Source organism: Microtus pennsylvanicus, chromosome 5 (assembly GCF_037038515.1).
Source record: "Microtus pennsylvanicus isolate mMicPen1 chromosome 5, mMicPen1.hap1, whole genome shotgun sequence".
Taxonomy (NCBI): Eukaryota; Metazoa; Chordata; class Mammalia; order Rodentia; family Cricetidae; genus Microtus; species Microtus pennsylvanicus.
Window position 1 is genome coordinate 48,396,278 of NC_134583.1, and position 22,906 is coordinate 48,419,183.

Consider the following 22,906-nt stretch of genomic DNA (forward strand, 5'->3'; position numbering starts at 1 on the left):
ACCTGCAAAGTACCTAGATTCACCTCAACCAAAGAATGGATAAAGAAATTAATATATTTACAAAATGGAACATTACTCATCTCTCAAAAACAATGACATCAGGAAAGTTGAAGGCAAAAGGATGGAATTAGAAAAAAATCATCCTGAGTGAAGTAACACAGACCCAGAAAGACAAACATAGTATGTACTCACTCATAAGTAGATACTAGCTGTTAAGTAAAGGATTGTCATGCTATAATCCACAGGCCCAGAGAGGCTAGGTAACAAGGAAGGTGCATGGTGGGACACTCAGATCTCCCTGTAAAGAGGAAATAGAAGAGATCTACTGTGTAAACTAGGTGTGGATGGGGATGGGAACATGAGGGATCATTTGAAAGTGGATGGAAGGGGGGACTAATGAAAGAGAGGCCTTAATGGGGGCATTTCAGGGTGAGGAAGAAACCTGGTAGAAGGGAAACTTTCACAAATCTGTAAGGATGATCCCAATCATGACTCCTAGCAATACTAAAGTGGATAGGTAACCTGAACTGGCCATATCCTTTAATCAGGTTGGTGACTACCTTAACTGTCACTGGGGAACCTTCATTCATTAACTTATGAAAACAGATGCAGAGATTCCCCAATCAAGCTCTGGGGCTGAGCTCCAGGAATCCTGTTGAAGAGAGGGAGAAAAAATTGTACAAGTCAGTGGGTCATCACAAGGAAACTCACAGAAAAAACTAACCTAGGTTTGTAGGAGCTCATAGACTCTGGACTGACAGCCAAGGAGCCTGCATGGGACTGACGTAGGCTATCTACATATGTGTGATAGTTGTTTAGCTTGGTCTACTTGTGGCACTGCTATCATTGGGAGCAGAGCCTGTTCCTAAAGCTTTGGCTGACTTTTGGGAACCTATTCCTCATATTGAATTTCCTTAATAGGGGAGGAGTTTAGTTCTATCTCAACTTGATATATTATGATTTGTTGACACTCATGGGAAGCCTGCCCCTTTCTGAACACAGTCAGAGAAGGAGTGGATTTGGGGAGGATGCAGAGGGGAGGGGAGGAAAGAGGGAAAACTGTAGTCAAAATATAAAACAAATAAATAAATTTAACCAATCAAAAAAGAACAATTTATTATTGAAAACTTGAGTCATGAGTCCCATGTGGTAGTTCACATTGGAATCCTAGAATATTGGCAGCAGTTACAGGGGACCACAAGTGTGTGAGAGCCTGGTAACTCAATGACTTTTTGGTATCCTTAGCCACAAAGCAAGATTCAGTCCACCAAATTCAATTACACAAAGAAAGGACATATCCTAAGTAAGAATCAGCAAAAGGTAACTCTATAAAAAGCTGGGAAATGTTTTGTAATGTCAGAATTATTAACTATAATTAATAAATACCTTAAGATAGTCATGCTAAAGAAAGACTGATCAATATCTCTCAGAAATGACAGTGACAATCATAATCACCTTAGGAAGCAAAGAACAAGTAGAAAAATATATGAGGAAAAGAGTTAAAGATCTATGTTGGGCTAAACATAGGACTGGAATTGTTCCTGGTAGTTCTATTATGGTTATTCAAAGCTCTTACAAATGTATAATTTGTGTTGTCTTTCTCATTTGCAATAAATACTTGTATTTAATAAGAACTTCCTGATTTTAATTTTATATCACTTTCCTTTTTTCTTGAGGTCTTTCATTGGACCTAATATTGTATGTATCTTTTTTCCTACAGAGAAGTTCAAATATTAACTTGATTAAAGTATCAAATATAGTCAACCTACTCTTTTGTGCAAAACTCAATGACATAATGTTGTAGAAAATATTGCTACCACAGGTGAGTGATAAAAGTAGTAGGTACACAGAGCTCTTCTGTATTACTAGGTGTGGTGATGATACCTGTCATCCCAGCACTGAGGAGGCCAATTCAGGGGTTTGCCATAATCCGAGGCCAGCCTGAGCAGCAGAGCGAGACCTTGTCTCAAGAAGTCCAAACCAGAGTCAAATATTTTTGAAGTTGTAAAGAGATAAATCTTCAGAAAATTCACATTCACAAGATGGTTTATAAAAACTATTTTTTTCTTTAATGATATACCAGTAATAAAACATAGAGCAAATCCTGTTCTAGAGTATTGTAACAACTTGTTTAAGAATATTTGTTCCAAGGGACAAATAATTTATGTCGAGTGTCAAAAAGTCTAGTTTGATGTTTTTATATAGCATAGTTGATGTACAATAGTGACAGGTTTCTTGTTGGCCTTTTGGTTGTAGATGAGGTGCCAGAAAAATAAACATATTGAAATAACATGCTGAAATATTGCACATCAGAAAAATGTACTGAATGATTGATAATCAATTTGTCTAATTTGGTTCAAAACCTCGTCTTAAAAATAAAACTGGGTTAGGATCACTGAAAATGGAATCATGCAATGTCTGAATCTTGCAGCGACCAAAGAGAAAATGAGTGTTGACCCAGTGTACATGATCACCCGTTTCCACCTATCGTCTCCTGAATGGAGGCAGATGTGCCCTCCAGCAGGAGCCGAACTGTAAATGTAACTTCCTGTCCTGAGGGCTGAGACAATGCATAGATCTGCTACAACAAGTCATGGACACTATTTCCATGCTTGAACCATGTAAAACCTCATCTACTCTATTGCTAAAAAATAAATAGAAAAGGGGACAAATTTTTCTCTTTATGTTTCCTCCCATTTTCTCAAGTTTATATAAACCTCAACTCTTAAAATAAAGTTTGCTTTGATGATTTGCTATTTACTAATTAATTTATTTATTTTTATGAGGCTGAGAGTCAAATACAGGGGGTTGTGCTTTCTAAGCAAACACTCTTGTCTCTGAATTACAAACACCAGTCCAAACCCTAGCTCTTAGTAACATTAAATAGAATCTGAAAGTTATCAAATATAATACCAATTAATGTTTACATCCTCACCATGATATGCACCAGACAGTCTTTAATATGATCGCAGATTTGCCACGGCAGACACTGGGGCCTATGGTATATAGTGGAGGTAAAACAATACATAAGGACAGAAATTATTTTTTAATATATCAACCATGCTTTGCTATAGTATATATCCACATGACAATAAAGTTGATCTCTATCTCTGCCTTTTACAAAGATACACTCATACCTATACATCCAGCCATTGGAGAGTTAGAGAAGGGAAATTCAAGTTCAAGGTTAGCATTATGTATTCCTGGGAAGCCTGAGATAAAGCAAGATACAGTCTCAAAATCAGATCAAGATAGGTCTGGTGGACCCTCAGAGGACAAACATAGCTCTGTCCCAGGTCACTAGATGTGGGGCAGGAAGAGGTTTATCCACAAGCCCACCTGCTGCTTCTCAGCATCTGGCCCTAGGCAGTCAGGTACCATTATAATTCTTGGAAGAAGTGTATTGCCCAGTACCAGTAGACAACAAGGCCCACACATGCTGCTTATCAGATAGACACTATTATGGTGAGCAAGCGTATGATTTAGTATGGGAGAGAAACACAGAACCAGAATAGTTCATGTCCTAAGGACAAAGACATATTTGAGGAGGTAAAAGCAGTGAGGAGCAGGCAGATATGGGTATTGTGATTGCCACCCAGGTCCTGGTGATGTCTGTGCCTAGGCTGCATCAGGGGCCCATGTCTAAGATCATGATCCTGATGTAACTATGATTGGTTTTGATATCCACAGCTCCTGATACCACTAAAGGCTGAGAAGAAAGCACTGTAAAAATTTGGTCCTGCTCCATTTATAGTTAATAAGAAGTCTCTGTGTGGTTATTTGGGAGCTGGCTGGTGGGACAACATACTCCTTTTATTCAGAAATATTATATGGTGCCCAATGTCCAGCATGTACAATTCATATAAGGCCTGAGAAAGCTTTAAAGAAAAACAGACCAAAGTCAAGTCTGGCTTCCTGGTGATTGAAGTCTCTGAGATAGGCTTAGCATACAGAAACTGCCTGCAGGCTGGAGCTAGCCACCAGTACCATTTGTTAAACTAAGATGAGTGGGTGTCAGCTTAAACTGCTGACAGCAGTTTAAGATCCATCTCATGGGACTGGAGAATACTACTGATGTTCAGTAAAGACAGAACCAAATGGGGAGGGTGGAATCCTCTAAAGTGGTTACAGCATATTTATAAATGTACTTAAGCTCAAGAGGGAAAAAAAAAACATGGCTTACACACTCATAGGAAAAATAGTCTAAAAATAATAAAGTTTTTAAGAGTAAAGTAATATAAAGAAAAAATCACAAAAGATGGAAAATACATGGGTATTCTGAATCCTGTATGTTATTGTATTGACTTTAAATTTTTTGTTTGCTGATGAAGAAACAATAGCTGCTGAGAGACATTGGATTATGGAGGCTGCTGGATTAAGCAAACCTATGTATTTTAAAAATGTCTTGACTTCAAAAATAGAAGTCAAAGGGTGTGTTGCTTTGGGAGAAAGATTGTCATTTTGTTACCACAGAAAACAAAAGACTGTGGATTTGTTCAGGGCTGAAGAAGATCGTATTTGACCAGGGGAAACCTCTTGAGTATCTTGGTTACAGACATGAGAAAGGAAGCCTAAAATGAATACATGATGGGAACAGCTCTGAGATGAGATGTGTTGAGATGAGATATGATAAATCTTGCTGGCTACAGAGTCCTTATGAATTACTATTACACGCCATCCTTTCATATGGCATGAATCGAGATTTATATTGCAGTTTGATTATATAATTCAAATGGAATTATAAAGTTGACAGATGCATTTTACCTGCTCAAACATAAAACAAAAAGCATCTTTAACTGACTTATATACACCACATATTCCATATGTGTAAATGAAGATATACATATTTACCTTTAAAAGTTTATATGTTTTCAGAGCAAGTCATTGAGACATAATGAAAACAGATGGCCCAGGTGATTCAGTCTCTCAGAGTGCTTCTATTGCAGTTCCCCCAGAGTTCTGCATACAAAATATCTTCAAGGCTGCTGGCTAAGATGGTCTTCCTCACAGACTACTTCAGCCAAGATTTCAGATAAGCCTTGCATTTTTCAATTATACAGACTGGACAACAAATAATGTAGTTAACTCTCCCAAAATTTGACCATTTCTTGATTTTCTCAGGCTCCCCCAAAGATGCCAATGCTCCCAGACAACAGGAAGCAATCTAGAGAAAACAATACCCATGGATTTTTGTCATCATTTGGGGGGGGGGCTTACAAGTTGTTACTGATCATGGTCAGGAGAAAAGCTAACAATGGAGTTAGATTCAAGGATGTATTTTTGAAAGAAAAAAGAGGAATAGAAATGATTAAATAAAGGGCTAGATTATTGAATCTACTTTAATCCAAAAAGCAACTATTAGTCTCAAAATATTTTATATTGGTGTGGATTTTGGTTTATTGATACAAATTTAAAGTTATTTTTGTTATACTATATGTATGTTTCTACTCTTATTTGGGGTATTGTGCTTAGGCATCTCTTTTTAAAAAGTAACTTTTAATTAAAAATACAGGCTAGTAATTAGTGGTCTATAATAATCAAATGCGTGGTCATATTAGGTATGTTTTTAAGGTCAAACAAATATATTTTGATAAATAGATGGTCTTCAAATACTTCAAAGACCTACAGAATATGGCATTTAAAATGTTTTTCTTTGTGGCAAAAGCTAGTCACTGGGCAAAGAAACTGCCCTTGCCTCAATTGCTTACAATGTACTGTCTAAAATGGATCAACAGGAGTCAAAAGAAAGTGATTGCCAAATTTCTCAAGACAAGATAGAATAGTGATTTCAAATTCTCTGCTTCTCAGAAATGTCTGTTAGATATATTATGTTGACCAAGATTTCTGTCCTACTTGATCCTGCAGTACAACATATAGAGGCCTACCTTAATTACAAACGTATTGGCCTATTAGCTCAGGCTTCTTATTAACTCTTATATCTTATTTTAGCCCATAAATCTTGTCTGTGGTAGCCATGTGGCTTGGTACCTTTTTCGGTGAGGCAGTCACATCTTGTGCTGTGTCTGGCTTCCTCTGTGTCTGGGTGATGAGTGCAGACTGAAACTTCCCTCTTCCCAGAATTCTTGTTGCCCCACTTATACTTCCTGACTGGATACTGGCCAATCAGCATTTTATTAAAAATAATACAAGTGACAGGATAAAAGACCATTGTTCCACAGCAATACTAGGCCAGTAGGCACAAGTTATATGCCCCAACATTACAAAGAAACTCTTGGTGATTGTCTAAGCAACCAGATGTACCTGTCATTTGATAGTATTATATCCTTCTGGAGTCTTTGATTGAGTTAAAAGACTAAAGAGTTAGAGTAATAGGTTTTCTTAGTTATGATAAAAAAGTAAATTTTATATAAAACTATAAACTCACAAAGATAAGACAGATAATAGAGTGTTTTTTCTAAATTTTCCAAATGCAAATGGACTGGATATTGTAACTATAATTCTTACTTGAAAACTCTTTTGTTGTATATAGTTTCATTATGTTAAAATTAAAGCCTTCCTGTCAATTAGATTTAAAAAAGGCAGAAATGTTGTGGAATAATCTTCTACTGCACTCTCATTCTTTTAATAAAGAGTTATCAGTAATTAGTCAGGAAGAGGTTAGGTGGGAGAGCCATACTGTAAGAATACTGTGACAAAGGGTGAAGTCACCCAGTCAGACCTAGAGGAAGCAGGATATGTAGAAGATGAGGTAACTAGCCATGACCCACATGACAGCATGTAAATTAATAGAAATGGGTTAGTTTAAGTTGTAAGAGCTGGCCAGTAATAAGCCTAAGCTATTGGCAGAGCATTTATAATTAATAATAAGTCTCTATGTAGGTTAATTGGTAACTGGCTGCCAGGACAAAATATTTCCTTATTTGCTACAACACTATGGAGAACTGGTCCTGCCCCTCACCAGCTGAAACACTTAGAAGAGAGGGTACTACATCTCACCTGGGCAGCACAGTAGAGATGATCCTGTTTGCAGTGGCAAGGATAAGCTTGCCCTAAGGGTAGGAAAATGGGAGAGCAGGTTATGCCTGCCATGTGGTGAGGGAAAGATGATTCCCCTTGGCCTTTACCATCTGTAGTGGGTGGGGAACATGACCCAACCTCTCGCTAGCTGCAGCACTCAAAATAATAAGCCCTCTGCCTCCTGGACAACACAGTAGAGTTGACCCTCTCGAAAGGGGCATTGATGAATCAACCCTGAGGGTGTAAGGAGGCATAGCTGGTACCACCACTCTCAGCCAGCCTTAGTATGGTGGGGGGGGACAAGGAAAGATGCCCACTCCCTTAACCCAATGGCTTCCAACTGACAAGGGAAATGACCCCTTACCAGCTGTAACAATTGTGAAAACAGGCCCTACACCTCATCTGGAAAGCACAGCAGAAATGACCCAGTTGATGAGAGCACAAGTACGCTGCCCTAGAAATGTGAGCATGGGAGACCTGGTCCCACACCTCACCTACTATATGATGATGTGGGTGGAGAGAGATGCTCCCCCATCAACACCTGAGACAGATAGGAGAGCTGTCCCTGAGGTCATAAGAGCAGGAAAGCTTTCCCTGCCCCCTACCATCTGCAACACTCAGGAGAGCAGGCCCTGTACCTCATCTGGGAAGCACAAAAGAGCCGACCCAACTGGCAGAGGTGAACTAGCCCTGAAGTTGTGAATGTGGGAGAGTTGCCCCATGACTCATCTCTCATGTGGTGATGTGGTTGGGGGAGAGATGTCCCCCTTACCCCTCACTGCTCACCATCTCTGACAGATGAGGGAGCCAATCCTCCCCTTTCCCAGTAGTAGCTCTCAGAAGAGGGCCTTGCTCCTCACCTAGGCAGCATAGTACAGTTGATGCTGTTGGCAGAGGTGTGGGTGAGAAAGCCCCGAGGGTGTGAGAGTGGGATAGTTGGCTACACCCCAGTCAAAAGCTATGTAGTGGCTGATGCAAGAGGAAGATGCCCTTCTCTTATCATTGCCGGCTGTGGTGGGTGCAGGAGCTAACACCCCTTACCAGCTGCAGCACTTGGGAAAGTAAACTCTGCAATTACTTGGGCATCACATTAGAGCTGACCCTATTGACAGGGGATCAAATAAACCCCTCCAAGAATGTGAACATGGGAAAACTGCTCCCATCTCTCATCTGCCATGTGGTAACATGGGTGGGGTAGAAATTCCCTCCCCCTCCCTGCCTATTAATGTCTGAGGCAGGTGGGAGAGCTAGCCCTGAGTTCATAAGAGCAGGAGAGCTGCCCCTTCTGCCCCACCAGCTCCAACACTCAAGAGATCAGGCCCTGCACCTCACCTGGGGAGCACAATAGAGCCAATCCTGTACAGAAGTGTGAGAGAGCCAGCACCAAAGTTGTGAGCATGGCAAAGCTATCCCCATTACTTATCTGTCATGTGTCAGCATGGGTGGGGGAAGAGATCGTCTACCTCCCACAGCCACATATCAATGCCTGAGGCAGGTGAGAGAGCTGGCCTCGGGTCATAAGAGAAGGAGAACTGGTCTTTTACCACATCAACTGTAACACTGGGGAGAATGGCCCATACACCATGCCTGTGCAATACAGTAGAGCTGGTCCTGAATGTGTAGATGTGGAAGAACCGACCCTGGGGACATGGAAGCAGGGGAACTAGTACTGCCCCTTGTTCATCACTGCAAGGGGTGAACTAGCCAGGGCAATGCAGGAGAACGCTACCCTGGTGGTGAAGACAAGGAAAAGCTGGCTGGCTGACAAACCATAGAAGTACTCAGGCCCAGAACCAGAGTGAAGCATGATTGATAAAACTCAGAGACAAATATTGGGGTTCAACCTGAAGACCAGAAAGCAAAGCAGCCAGCCACTGGCTCTTACCTCAGCCACAGTCTGAAAATGGTGATTCTGCCTCCAGGAAACCTCCAAATGAGACTAAATGCGGTCTTCTCCCATTTTATAATCCTCTCTAATTGTGGGATTAAGGGCATGCACCACTACTGCCTGGTTTCTATGGCAAGTAAGTGTGGCTACTGGGATTAAAGGTGTGTGTCATTGCTCATTTATAAGGATGGCTAATGTTTTACTTTTCTGATCTTCAGGCAAGCTCTATTTATTAAAAGACAAATGAAATGCCACTGCACCATCACAGTTGGTCCACCCCAACATCTACCCCGTCTGTGATCTGCTTCAGCATGTGAAAAGACTGGTCCTGCAGACACAAAGCTGCAGGATCTCTACAACACAGGGAAACAGCAGGATAACCATGAGGAGTTTGAGTGAAAGCTGAGTATCAATGGTATAGCAGAAACCAGAGGCCTAGAACCAGACCAATGACTGCAATATACAGTTTCAAGTAAAGACATATGGGGAAAGGGTCTACTGTGTAACTCACTGTGTCATACTACAGCTTCCATGCTTGATTTTTTTCATCTCTCTTTTCTTCTTCCTTTTTTCTCTTAAATTTTATTTTATTTTATTGGGGGGTAGGTAGCAAAGGCAGATATGAAGCAATGGGATAGAGATACATGATGTGAAGGACATAAAGAGTAAATGAAAAGAAAGCTAAAAAAAATATCAAAATGAAAACTATGTGGAAAGTTTATTCTTAGAAGAAAATATAGAAGCAGAGATTTATGATTGTAGAATGGGGAATAGTTTCTTAATACTTATACAATTTTTAGCAAAAATTGTTAACATACAGAGAGTTCTTACTGTGGGTCTGAAACTGTTCTCTATATTTCATAGGTAATAGTTACAGATACATTGTTCAGTTTGGTAGATGTAGCTACTGTTGTGTGTGCATTATACATCCCAGTTAATATTCATTAGAAGAAGAGTAGAGCATTAATTGGTGAGTCATCATTAAAAGAATAATTACTTATTCTTACAAACTAGTCTTACAAAGGTGCATATGTAACATGAGGGCTGGCTTGCTAGTTGGGGTTTCTATCCTGCCCAGCTCCCCACATCCGGCAAGCCCCAAAGAAAATCACACAGAGATCTCCATAAGTTATAAAAGTGATTGGCTCATTAGCTCAGGCTACTTATTAGCTCTTGTAGCTTATATTAACCCATTATTCTTATCTATGTTAGCCACATGGCTCGGTACCTTTCTCAGCAGGGTAGCTCACATCTTGCTTCTTCACTGGGTGGTCTGGGCAGAACTGTGGGGAAAGTTTCCTGCTTCCCAGAATACTCCTGTTCTCCTTTCCACACCTCTACTTCCTATCTGGTTGACCCACCTATACTTTATGCCTGTCCCCAATCAGCATTTATTTAAAACATGATTGACAGAATAGAGACAATTATCCTGCACCATGCATAGAGCTAGCATCAAACCCAAATGTTCCCACTTTACAGTGGGTTCTATTAAGCCTTGCTCCATTATGTCTCAAGAGCAAAAACCTTACAAGAAAATATTGATACATTTAACTACCTAAGTGTAAGTGTATATAAAATGCAAAGTTGCAAATAAAAACAAAAATATGCATGTGCTATAGAAGAAGGTTTTGGTCAATGGTGGACTAATTCTATACATTTGCTCTGTTATATATAAAACGCAAAGTTGCAAATAAAAAAAAGATATGCATGTGCTATAGAAGAAGGTTTTGGTCAATGGTGGACTAATTCTATGCATTTGCTCTGTTAATTCCATTTTTTAAAATGTTAAACTAAGATTTGTTGAAAGAATCCAACCAGCTACTCTCCTGATAGCTCTGTAAGAAGAGACTGCTCATTTGTTTCCTATCCACCCAGACCTGAATAATCACACAGAAACTATATAAATTACAAGATTGTTTAGCCAATAGCTTAGGCATATACCTAACTAGCTCTTACACCTTAAATTAATCCATTCTATTAATCTGTGTATCACCATGAGGCTGTGGCCTACCTGTATAGTTCTGACTGCATCTTTGTCCTTTGGCTGCTACATGGTATCTCCTTGACTCTGCCTACTCTCTCTATATATCTCTGTTAAGATTTCCCATGTGCCTTTATTCTGCCCTACCATAGGCCAAAGAAACTTCTTTATTAACCAATGGTAATAAAACATATTCACAGAATAAAGAGAGGAATCCACATCATCTCCCCTTTTCTGTCTAAATAAAAAAGAAGGTTTTAACTTTAACATAGTAAAATTATATATAATAAAACAGGTATCAAGCAAAAATTACAATTACAATATTTTTGTGAGTCTAACATTTTATATCTAATTCATCTTTTATTGTAACTAAGTAAAACTATATCTGCCTTCAACTCTTCAAAGACCAAAATGATATAATATTACCTAAGTAAACAAGAAATGCATTGTAAGCAACTTCCAATGTTCTAGAATTAACAAAGACATCTTGCTGCCTGAACATTGTTCTGTAACATTGGGGCATCCTCCTTCAGCCTACAAAACCATAGTATTCAATATCCAGTAATTGGGGCTGCCAGAAGCAGATATGTCTCACTGCTAAGAAAAGTCTAAGTTCTTAAAGCATTTTAAATGCCAAGTTCTATAGGACTTTAAAAGGTTTGAAGAATACATATCCATCTGAAATATATCTATAGAAAACCTAACATGACTACAAGTTTGACTATTATAAATGGGTATCTATTAATGCATGATTTAAAATTATATATTACATTTTAAATGAGTTGTACAAATATAATACCTTAAACAAGAGTAGAAATATATATACAATGAATTGACCTTAAATTTGTATCAATAAACCAAAGTCCATACCAAGGTAAAGTATTCATTTCTATAACATATCCCTCATTATTTTTTTATAAATAAACTGTGAATATTAATCATTTATAACAAACCATTTTAAAATGAAGATAAACATTTACAAACAGCCATCTTGAGAATTTGGGCATTATTTCCTCCAAACTGCTTTCTGCTGTTTGTTGGGTAGTGTACTTTTAGGGTTCACAGAGTCCTTTTGGGGGTTCTTGTTCCATCAAACCACATTGCCTGAAAGAAATCCATAAGTTCTCATCTTCTGTGAAAGCAAAAGCGGAACCTCTTTTCCAAAGCAACATATCATTAGATTCAAATCTTGAAGTTAAGCTACCTTTAAAACATATATGTTGGTTTAGCTTAACAGCTCCTAGAATCAAATGTCTCTCTGCAGTCAAAAAATTCAAACACAATAATATACATAATCTAGGCTTTTGTATATTTTCCATCTTTATGTGGCTTATTTTTTACTCTAGTATTTTTTAATATTTATTTTATTATCTAGAACCCAGTGGGCATACAACAAAAAGACTTGATCATCCTAACACAGAAGAATCAGAAGAAAACAATTTTAAACATAACTTTTTGAAGATGATGGAAATCTTTAAAGATGAAACGAAAAATTCCCTTAAAGAAATGGAGGAAGAGATAAAAAAAAATGGAAGAACTTAATAAATCTCAAAAAGAAAACCAAAAAAAAAAAAAAAACCAATCAAACATGTGAAGCAAACAGTTCAAACAGTTGAAGACTTGAAGACTTAAATATAGGCAATAAAGAAAACACAAACCAAGGAAATTCTGGAAATGAAACTCTGAGGAAACAAACAGGAACTACAGAGGCAAGCATAATCAACAGAATAGAAGAGATGAAAGAGAGAATAGCAGGTGTTGAAGACACTACTGATGCACTCTGGGTTGCCCTTCCAGTTAATTAAGCAAGATTGTGTTTGATGTTCTGATAGAAGTTAAAACTGAAGTAAGCCAGAGAATAAGAATACTTCTGGTTTTTATAGGCAAAATATTTAATTTGAAACCTTTGATAAGGCTGGGATGCAAACATGAGGATTGGAGTTTGGGCCCCCAGGATGGTGTGAGGACCACCTGTAATCTAACACAGAGGAGTCAAAAACAAAAGATTCCTAGAGCATGTGGGTCAATAATGAGTTCTGGGTTCATATGAGAAACCTTGTATCAATATTTAAAGAAGAGAGCAGTTTAAAAAGATATTCAATGTCCACCTCTGGCCTCCACAGGCATGTGCACACACATACATATGAACATAAATAAATACATGCAATGTACTTACCTGATTCACTATCCCCCCAAAATCAACAAAACCCACCAACTGGTAGAAGAGAGCAAGGTGAGGACTCAGTCTGCTAACAGCGAATCATCTATCAAAGCAGACTGGCAAAGGCAGTATTGCTGCTGCTGGCTTAGCAGCTGACTCCTGGAAATGGACTGATGGAACAGTCAAATAAAATAAAATACTCTAGAGGATTTCATAAAGGAATTGGGAGGCAGAGGTGGGAAACATTTGACACTCGAATGAGCAGGAGACTCTGATAAACTGTAACCCCAAAGAGGCCAGGGAGACCCTGGGAAAGTGTAGTTACAAGACTGTACCTTAAGGCATAAGAGCAGAGGGCTTCTCACCTTTACTTCATGGTTCTCAATCTAATGTACTCTTTGGGGGAAAAATAGATTGGTAGATAATTAGACTGAGGTTTTGATTGGTGGGAGCCACATGAGATTGGGGAATTATGTAATCAGCATTCATTGCTGTGTTTTTTTCCCATAAAAGGTATTACCTGGTTCAGGTACTATTATGCACAATAACCAGGCAATGGACAAAATGTTCTGAAGTTCCCACACTGTAATGATAAAGTCCTTGAGGGCAAGAAAGCAGGAAAGAGACATCTGGACACAGAATTTAATTCTATGACTAGAAATTCTTCCTCTAATATGGTGAAAGAAATTCAGCATAATCCTTTTATCTTGTTGCTAGATAACAAGAGCCTCTCAAAGGAGAAAGTGCAAGAATCAACACCAGCTTCATCTGTGGTTGACTTAGTAAGGATGTCATTCTTAATGAAATAAATGCAAATTATTAAACTCCTACATGGACTTTCTCCTTTGTGCTATACATTTTTCATAAAATCTTTTGTACCTTAATATTAAGATAATGACTTACAAGCTGGGAAATGGTGGCCTACACTTTTAATTCTAGCTCTCTAGAGGCAGAGGCAGGGAGATCTCTGTGAGTTCAATGCCAGCCTGGTCTACAAAGTGAGTTCCAGGACAGTCAAAACTAACCAGTGAAAACAAACAAACAAACAGACAGACAAATAAAAGATATTGACCTACATTGAAAATTAGTTGTTTGATTATTAGAAATATGTATCATTGAGCTGGCAAGGTGGCTTAGCCAACAAAGGCACTTCCCACCATGACTGACTGCCTGAGCTTGATCACCAGAACCCACACAGTGGAACAAGTGAACTGCCTCCTTCAAAGTGTTCTCTGACCACCACATGTGTGCCATGGCACATAGGAACATGATGAATAAGTTTATTTTTTAAAGAAAGATACATTCTCATTTAAACATATGGATTTTTCCAAATACCAAAATTGAAATTAAATGTCAACATTTGATTTGATGCTGTATCATTTTCACTGAAACTGGAAATAAGGCATGGAAGCCTTCTGAGTCTTATTGTCCCCAATGTACATTAGCAATCACTAAGCTGGAGGCAGTGGCTCCTGGGCCTGTTGGTCACATATTCAGGATGCTGATTGGGGAGCATCAGTAAAGCTCAAGAGTTAGAGAGAAACTTGGGTGACAACAGGATCCCCTCTCAAGAACAAGCAGACAGACAAAAGAAGTAATGTGAGTCTTACCACACGAGATAACAAAACAAAATGTATATATGTGTGCTAATAAGACCTGAGAGATCTAATAAAGACTAAATGAATAACTGGTGGCAGAACTAATGTAGCTCAAATAATACGTCTTCTATACACCAGTAAGAATCAGTTAGAAAGCATCATAGAAAAAGTCTACTTTACTGTAACACCTAAAATCATGGGATGAAAAGGGAAATTTATGAAATAACCACACTTTACCAAAACTCATTAAAAATAACAATGTTGTTTTTCTCTTTCTTAAGTTTATTTATTATTATTATTGTGCATTTCCATGTATCATGTGGGTAGTAGGCACTCACGTGCCATGGTGTGCATGTGGAGGTCACAGGACAAGTTTGTGGAGTTGGTTCTCTCCTTCAGCTTTTATGAGACTTCTGGGAATTGATCTCAAGTCATTGGGCTTTGGTAGCAACCACTTTTACCCACTGGGCTATCTCCCTGGCCCTGCATAGCGTTTTAAGATAGATCCATACAACAAAGAGACCAAAGTGGGGCAAGGTAGTGCATATTTGTAATCTAGCACTTGGGATACTGAGGAGGGGTCATCACCACAAGTTCAAGATCAGCTTGTGCTACATAGAGTATCAGGTCAGCCAGGGACACATAACAAGACCCTGTTTCAAAACAAAATCCGTGTTACACTTGATCAGGCATTGTTGTCTATAGCTGTAATTCTAACACTCAGGAAAGTGAGGCAGATGAATTTCCAAGAGTTCAAAGCTAGTCTAGGATATATAGTGAGACCTCATCTAAGAGAGAAAGGGAGAGGAGAGCTTAAATCCTACATCTGTTTGTACATTCAGTGTAACTTCATTAAATTCCAATAGAAAGTCTTTTCAACTTTGCAAAACAATTAGAGAAATATTCAAGTGAAAATACTAAAAAATATTGATAGCAAATGTTGATTTGATTTAGCATATATTATTGTATGTATTATACAGTAAAAGTAATTTTAAAAAATACCACGAGTGGAAGCCAGATGAAACAATGGAAAGGCTTTAACTCCAGCTCATACCCAAGGTAAATAGGACTTGTGTATCTTGGTGAATGTCTTTAGTTGGTAGAGATTGAAAAGGTTATGTAGTTAAGACAATTAGCTATTTGAATAAAAAAAAGATCTTGTACTATTACATGCAAAAATTAACTCTTGCTGAAACTGAAAAGCTCACTTATTGGTCCATAGTACAGTCTTGGGTGAGGAAGACCTTTCTAAGTTTTTCTTAAGTCTCAAAAAACATAATAAGAAAGACTGGTAAATTTGACTCCTTTCAAAAAATAAAATTTCTGTACAAAAATAAACATTGTAAAATGCTGAAAGATAAAAGTTGAATTGGAAAACTATTTGCAATAAAATGAAGACAAAGAAGCAATATCCCAGACAAATAGAAGGCTTTTTAAAATCAATAAGGAAAATGTTAAACGTTTTAATGGAAAAATGGACAAAATACTTTAAGGTAAATCAACAAAGAAATACAAGGCATATGAAAAGTGCTTCATCTCAAAAATAATCAAGGAAAAGCTGGTAAAACATGGATAGATCTCCCCACCCCCACATCAAATCAGAAAACTTTAAAATTACTGAGAGACTCAAATGTGTGGTTTTGAGGGGTCAATAAGCATCTTATTTAAAACTTTTCAGGGTGTGAAGCAGCCAGATGGCCTCAGGGAATACTGTTGCAATCTGTGTTAAGATGTAAGGGGACACCTTCTGCCTCACACTTGAAGGGAATTAGCCATCAGGAGTTACATATGCATTTCTCCTCTGTTCACATTATTGAAATGTGTGAAAAATCCTAATGTCCATCAACAGTGGATGGGCAATCTAAATTATGATGTCTAAACTTCATATTGCTCTCAAAAATAAACTTTTTATTGACCACGAAGATCTTGTGAATTGAAAAATGGAAGTTTTGGAATACAGACTGTATAAAAATAGAACATTAGGTTTTGTGTCTACTTCTGAAACAGATAGATGTTTGAAAGCATGTCTCTCTTTTCCCACTAAAGAAACATAAAACCACGCTTTCTGAACATGGCGAACAATGAGAGCTGATGAGACGCCAAGGACAATGGCAAGGGGTTTTGATCCTACGTAATGTGCTGGCTTTGTGGGAGCCTAGCCAGTTTGGATGTTCACCTTCCTAGATATGGACGGAGTGGGGAGGACCTAGGACTTACCACAGGGCAGGGAACCCTGACTGCTCTTTGGACTGGAGAGGGAGGGGGAAAGGAGTGGGGGGAGGGGGAGAAGGGTGGGAGGGGGGGGAGAAGGGTGGGAGGAGGGGGAGAAGGGTGGGAGGAGGGGGAGGGAAATGGGAGGCTGGGAGGAGGTGGAAACTTGTTTTTTTTCAAATTTTCTCAATAAAAAAAGATTTAGAAAAAAAAAGAAAAGGATAAAAAAAGAAACATAAAACCAATACATGTGCCATTTTTAAAAGAAATCACATTATACAGAGGTATTAAAATAGGTTAACATGCTTTGGTCGCATTTTTAAGTCCCTACAACATGTGCTCCACTGGCAGCAACCAAATTGTCCACCGGTTGATGATTGCTAAGATCAAAACCTGAAAATTTGTATCTACTGTTTCACTAGCACAGATGGATATTGAGATATACTGTAATCCCAGCACACCAGAGATGGAGACAGGAAGATCAGGAGTCCAAGGTCCAGGCTCAGCTGCAGAATGAATTCTATACCAGCCTGGATTGCATGACCAAATGACAAAAGCTGTTCTAATTTCACTGATTTTATATTTCATGGAGCATTGTTTGCATGTATAAAAATGCACATTCCACAACGGTATATCTCTATGACTTCACACAAACTGAACATATTTGGACAAGTGGTTCCAAAATTAAACAATAACAAAGTTATCTAGAACTTCCTGGCATCCCAGAAGACCACCTTTCTCTCCCTTCTAGTCTCTGCTCTAGTCACTGGGGCAGGACATAGCCCTACACAACTACCTACCGTAGCCCGAGAAGGTCTACTAATTCTTCAGGAATCTCACTCAGGTAAAACCAGGTCCTTGGCTTCAGTGTAGTGTTGTGCTTATTTAAATTGTTGCGTTCTCAATAAAGACTTCGGGGTCAGATATTGCAGTGAATACATGATAGATCAACGAAGCAGTAGAGGAGCAACCAGCTGACTTCTCTCCATACTTCCTAGACCAAAAAGAAAGTCCAAAAGCCCATGAATCTCCAAGTCCCTTCCTATTCCTTTCTGTACCTATTTGTATCCTTGGTCCTCTGTGCACTCTATAACTACTTCTTGTCAACTAGTTGCTGACTACATCCCCTAATTCACAATTAACTTTATTAACAGTATCAAGGTGTCATAGTGTGATCTAATATCCCACAACAATGTAGTAAAGAATTTTAGGACAAGCAAGTGTAAAATAGCATCAGAGTTTCTTAAAAACCTGTTTTTGCATGTGTATGTATGTGTCTGTGGACACATGAGTATGTTCATTGTGTGGTTACTTGTGTGTGTGCTGATGCAACTGTGTGTGTGTGGGGACTGGGAGTTGACACTGAGCATCGTCCTCAATCTCCCATTTTATATACTGAGGCAGGAGTATATAAAATTGAACATGAAGCTTGATGTTTTGGCTGCCCTGACTATCCTGCTTCTCCAAAGATTCCCTGACTCCGCCTCCTAAGCAGTGCTTGAAAAGAAAGACACACCTGCAACTGAGGAGAGGGAACCTGAAATGACCCTATCCTATAGCCATACTGATGAATATCTTGCGTATCACCTTAGAACCTTCATCTGGCGATGGATCGAGATAGAGACAGAGACCCAAATTGGAGCACCGGACTGAGCTCCTAAGGTCCAAATGAGGAGCAGAAGGAGGGAGAACATGAGCAAGGAAGTCAGGACCACGAGGGGTGCACCCACCCATTGTGACAGTGGGGCTGATCTATTGGGAGCTCACCAAGGCCAGCTGGACTGGGACTGAATAAGCATGGATGAGACCAGACTTTCTGAACATGGCAAACAATAAAGGCTGCTGAGAAGCCAAGAACAATGGCACTAGGTTTCGATCCTAATGCATGAACTGGCTTTGTGGGAGCCTAGCCTGTTTGGATGCTCACCTTCCTAGACCTGGATAGAAGTGGGAGGACCTTGGACTTCCCGCAGGGCAGGGAATCTGGACTCCTCTTCTGTCTTGAGAGGGAGGGGGAATGGAGTGGGGGGAGGGGGAGAGGAGTGGGGGGAGGGGGAGGGGAGTGGGGGGGCGATGTGTGGGAGGAGGAGGAGGGAAATGGGAAACGGGGAGGAGGCAGAAATTTTTTTCAACAACTAAAAAAAAATAAACAAAAAAAATATAAAAAAGAAAGACACACCCAAGGGTAAAGATCTGGGCACTTCTAAGAGTGAGTTGCTCTTAAGCAGCTGAACATTGACAGTGTATTATTTTGATGAATCTCAAATTGCATCTCAGAAGGCTGCTAAGAAATCCTTTTTCTTATCCATCTCATTCCCTTCTTTTTCAGTTGATGAGATTATAAAGTGGCTTCAGACGTGCCGCGGATGGTGTTACAATCTAGTATGACACACCCAGGAGCCACTAGGATCGAGCAAGGTATGGAACATGTCTTTTTACTGTAAAGTAGACTGAGAGTCTTAGAAATTGTATGTTTACATTGAGAATTGTAATTGAGAAAGGCCTTAAGTAAGTGCTATCAATTGTAATGTAATTCTGGATTCTCAGCTAGACCAAAATACTAATAGATACCAAAATAGATACTCTTCAGCCATACTCTTATGTAAGGGGTCCTCACATGCCCCTATGGTCTTCCCTTACTTTCTATCCTTCCTTACTCTGACTACAGACTTCTATAAAGAATATTTTGGTCAGCTTTCTGTCTTTAAAAAAAATGGAATGACTACCACAATATTTAAGGGTGTTACTTTTGTGTCTGGATTCTTTTTTAAGGAACATATACTTTAGATAATCTATTCTGCGGCATATAGTATGCAGAATGTTGGAAATCACTTCTTGCAGAGCTATCTAGTGGGTTTTTTTTGTGTGTGTGACTACATCACAGCAAATGTATCCAGTGACTTTTGGAGGGCTTTGGAGTGGTTAATAAATTGTGCACGTTCTTGTTGTTATTGTAATTGTTTTGTTTGTTTCTTTGTGAGTACTAGGGATTGGACTCAGGGCCTTATCTCTGCTAAGCAAAAACTACACCACCAAAAGAAATTCCCCAGGCTAGAAATTATAGCTCTGGTAAATAGTGCTCCTGTGAACATTCTTGTGCATGCCTTTGTGGAATAACATGGATGTTTTTCTGTTCAACAAAGGATGGCATTGCTGGATCATAGTGTCAAAACAGCATTCAGTTTTATGTACATGTCAAAAAAAATTTCCAAAGGCAATTTATATATTGCTTGTGATGATTAATTTTACAAAGAAGTTTTGTATGACCTCATTGTCTAGGGAGTTGGTCAGACAATTTTGAGAAAGTATTTAAAGATATTAACACACACACACACACACACACACACACACACATATATATATATATATATATCAAAGTCTAAACCAGTAGACTTTGAGTAAAGCTGGTTTTAGGTCACAGTGTGGGCTGCCTGGTGGTTTTGAGAGTTCTGACCACACACTGCCTTCAGACTTGAATTGCATGAGGGTTATTTGTGGTCAACTTGACGGATGCTAGAATCACCTATGAGGTAAACCTCAGAGCAGGTCTATGAGGGAGTTTCTAGACTAGGTTAACTCCCTGGATGTGGATGATATCATCATGTGGGCTGGAGTCCTAGACTGAATAAAATGGAGAAAATGCATCATCTTTGATCTATACGTTTCCAGACTATAGATGCAATGCGATCAACTGTCACACACTCCTGCCACTATGCCTTTGCCACCAAGATGGGCTGCTCCTTTAAACTGTGAGCCGAAACAAATCCTTTCTTCCTTAAATGCTTGTGTCAGGTACTTTGTCCCACCAAAAGGAAAAGTGATTAGTGTAAATAACAACTCCACCCTGTATCTACAGCCTACCATATCACTCAGCAAACACCGGGCTTGCCAGTCCCCACAGCTGGAACGAGTTTCTCAAAATAAATCTCTCACTTATGGTACCATTTCTGGAAAGTCCCTGCTTAGTAGTCTCATCAGCCAGTATCTGGGAATTACTGTTCCTCCTCCCATCTCTAAACCCTGGATTTGCTGTCTTTCATTCTTGCAGTCTGATGGGTTCAGAGCCACTTATTTGAGCACCATCTGAGCCCTCATAAGATATTTGGCTTTAAGAAGTCTAGTGCTTTAAGAGCTACATAGTCCCCAGTTTGTGTTCATAGTGTCTTTTCTTTGATTACATCCTAATAACAGAGATTTGGATCATCTCATTTTTCCATGACTATAAATAAGAATAATGAAATGGCACGGGAATGTTTTAAAATACAGTGTGTCTTCAGGCTATATTCCTGGATCTGAAATGTGGGGTCCTAAACACATATTTAAAATGATGGCCAGCATTTCCAAATTGTCTAAATATGTACCAGTGCATGTTCCCACTGCGCTAAGCAATGATGCATACTCTACCCCATTGCCAAAAAAGACGTATTTTGAAAATCTATCTGGTTTTCATTTCGTTTGCATCTCTTTATCTGCCCTGTGGAACTGAAAACCTTGTACTAGTCATGTATATTTTATTTTCTGTTTGTATCTACTTTTCCTATTGAACTTATCCCTTTCTGAATCATGTGTGACTATTCCTTAGGCACTGCAGATATTATATTGAATAATTTATGATGTGACTACCCCTTTAGGCTTCCGTATGTTTGGGAGGTGATAGAGTATACTGTTTAAGCGAGCAGCTTTGGAAGCAGAGTTCAGTTGTTTTATATATATATTTTGTTTGTCACAAGAATATCACAGGATGCATCTCACTAAGGGGCTCCACCTGACCTTCAGCTTCAGGCTTCCTGCATAGCTGAGACTACAGGAATGAGCTGTAAGTTTGGGCAACCTTGGTGAGATTGTGTAAATACTCAAAGCCAGTTTCCACAGTGGTAAGTGAAGACAACAGCAATCTTCCTCCCTGACCTGGGAGCTGGGATGTGGATAGCTGTGAGAACTGTCATTTGTCAAGCCCCACCCTCTGTCTCTCTGGTGGAGCCTGTTCTTACTGTTGCCATTTACCCTGTAGCTTTGGTTGCTTAAGCAGTTGTCTTAATCTTCTTTATGTTGTGCCATCCTCTGGGGTGGTAAAATAATGCTCTTTAGTCCCTCCTAGCCTTAGGATAGTTGGAGATTCTTCTTTTGGACTGCCAAGCTATATAAGATTCGTATTTTGTATGCTATAGGGACTCACCTTTATCTTCTTCAAAATAGACAAATAGTCAGAGCTACTTTATAAGTCATTTCTTCCTGGGCTTTAAATGTCACTGTTTTCATAGTAAAATGACATTTGTACTTGGACCTGTTTCAGAGTGTCCTTTCTGCTCCTATTGATTTGTCTTCTTTTTCACACCATGCATCTTATAGTTCAAAGTTGACGAATATGTTCACATCTGCTGGTAAGGCTCCTATCACTTTCACTCTTTCCTACAGGGTCTAATTATTGCAGATTTATGCCTCCAAATGAAATGTGGACTCAGCTGCCATAATCAACCTCCTGGGGCATGACCCTTGCTTTCTTCTTGGTTTATCTTAGCTCCTTTTGATCTGTTACTCTTTCCTTGATGTTTTGATTCAAAGAATGTTTGTCCTCTAAATTCTCTGAGGATACAGGAAGGGTTTGGTTTCAAGTTTCCTTTTTCGTAATTCCCATGCATATGATCCACGCACTCTCATTTCCAGTACTTACAGCAGAGATGTCACATGCAGCTGCCCAGTTTGTCTAGTACACAATTTTAGGGGTCACTTTTTACATAGAGACAGTGCACGTGTTGCAAAACTGTTATAGAGCAGATCTAATCTGTTGTCCAGAATCTTCAATTTGCTGAAGAATAGTGTGCATTGACTCTTCTTGATGGCAATCCAGAGTAAACAGAAAACATTGATTTTTTTCTTTTTTTTAATTTATTTATTAAAGATTTCTGTCTCTTCCCCGCCACCGCCTCCCATTTCCCTCCCCCTCCCCCAATCAAGTCCCCCTCCTTCATCAGCCCAAAGAGCAATCAGGGTTCCCTGCCCTGTGGGAAGTCCACCTCCATCCAGGTCTAGTAAGGTGAGCATCCAAACTGCCTAGGCTCCCCCAAAGCCAGTACGTGCAGTAGGATCAA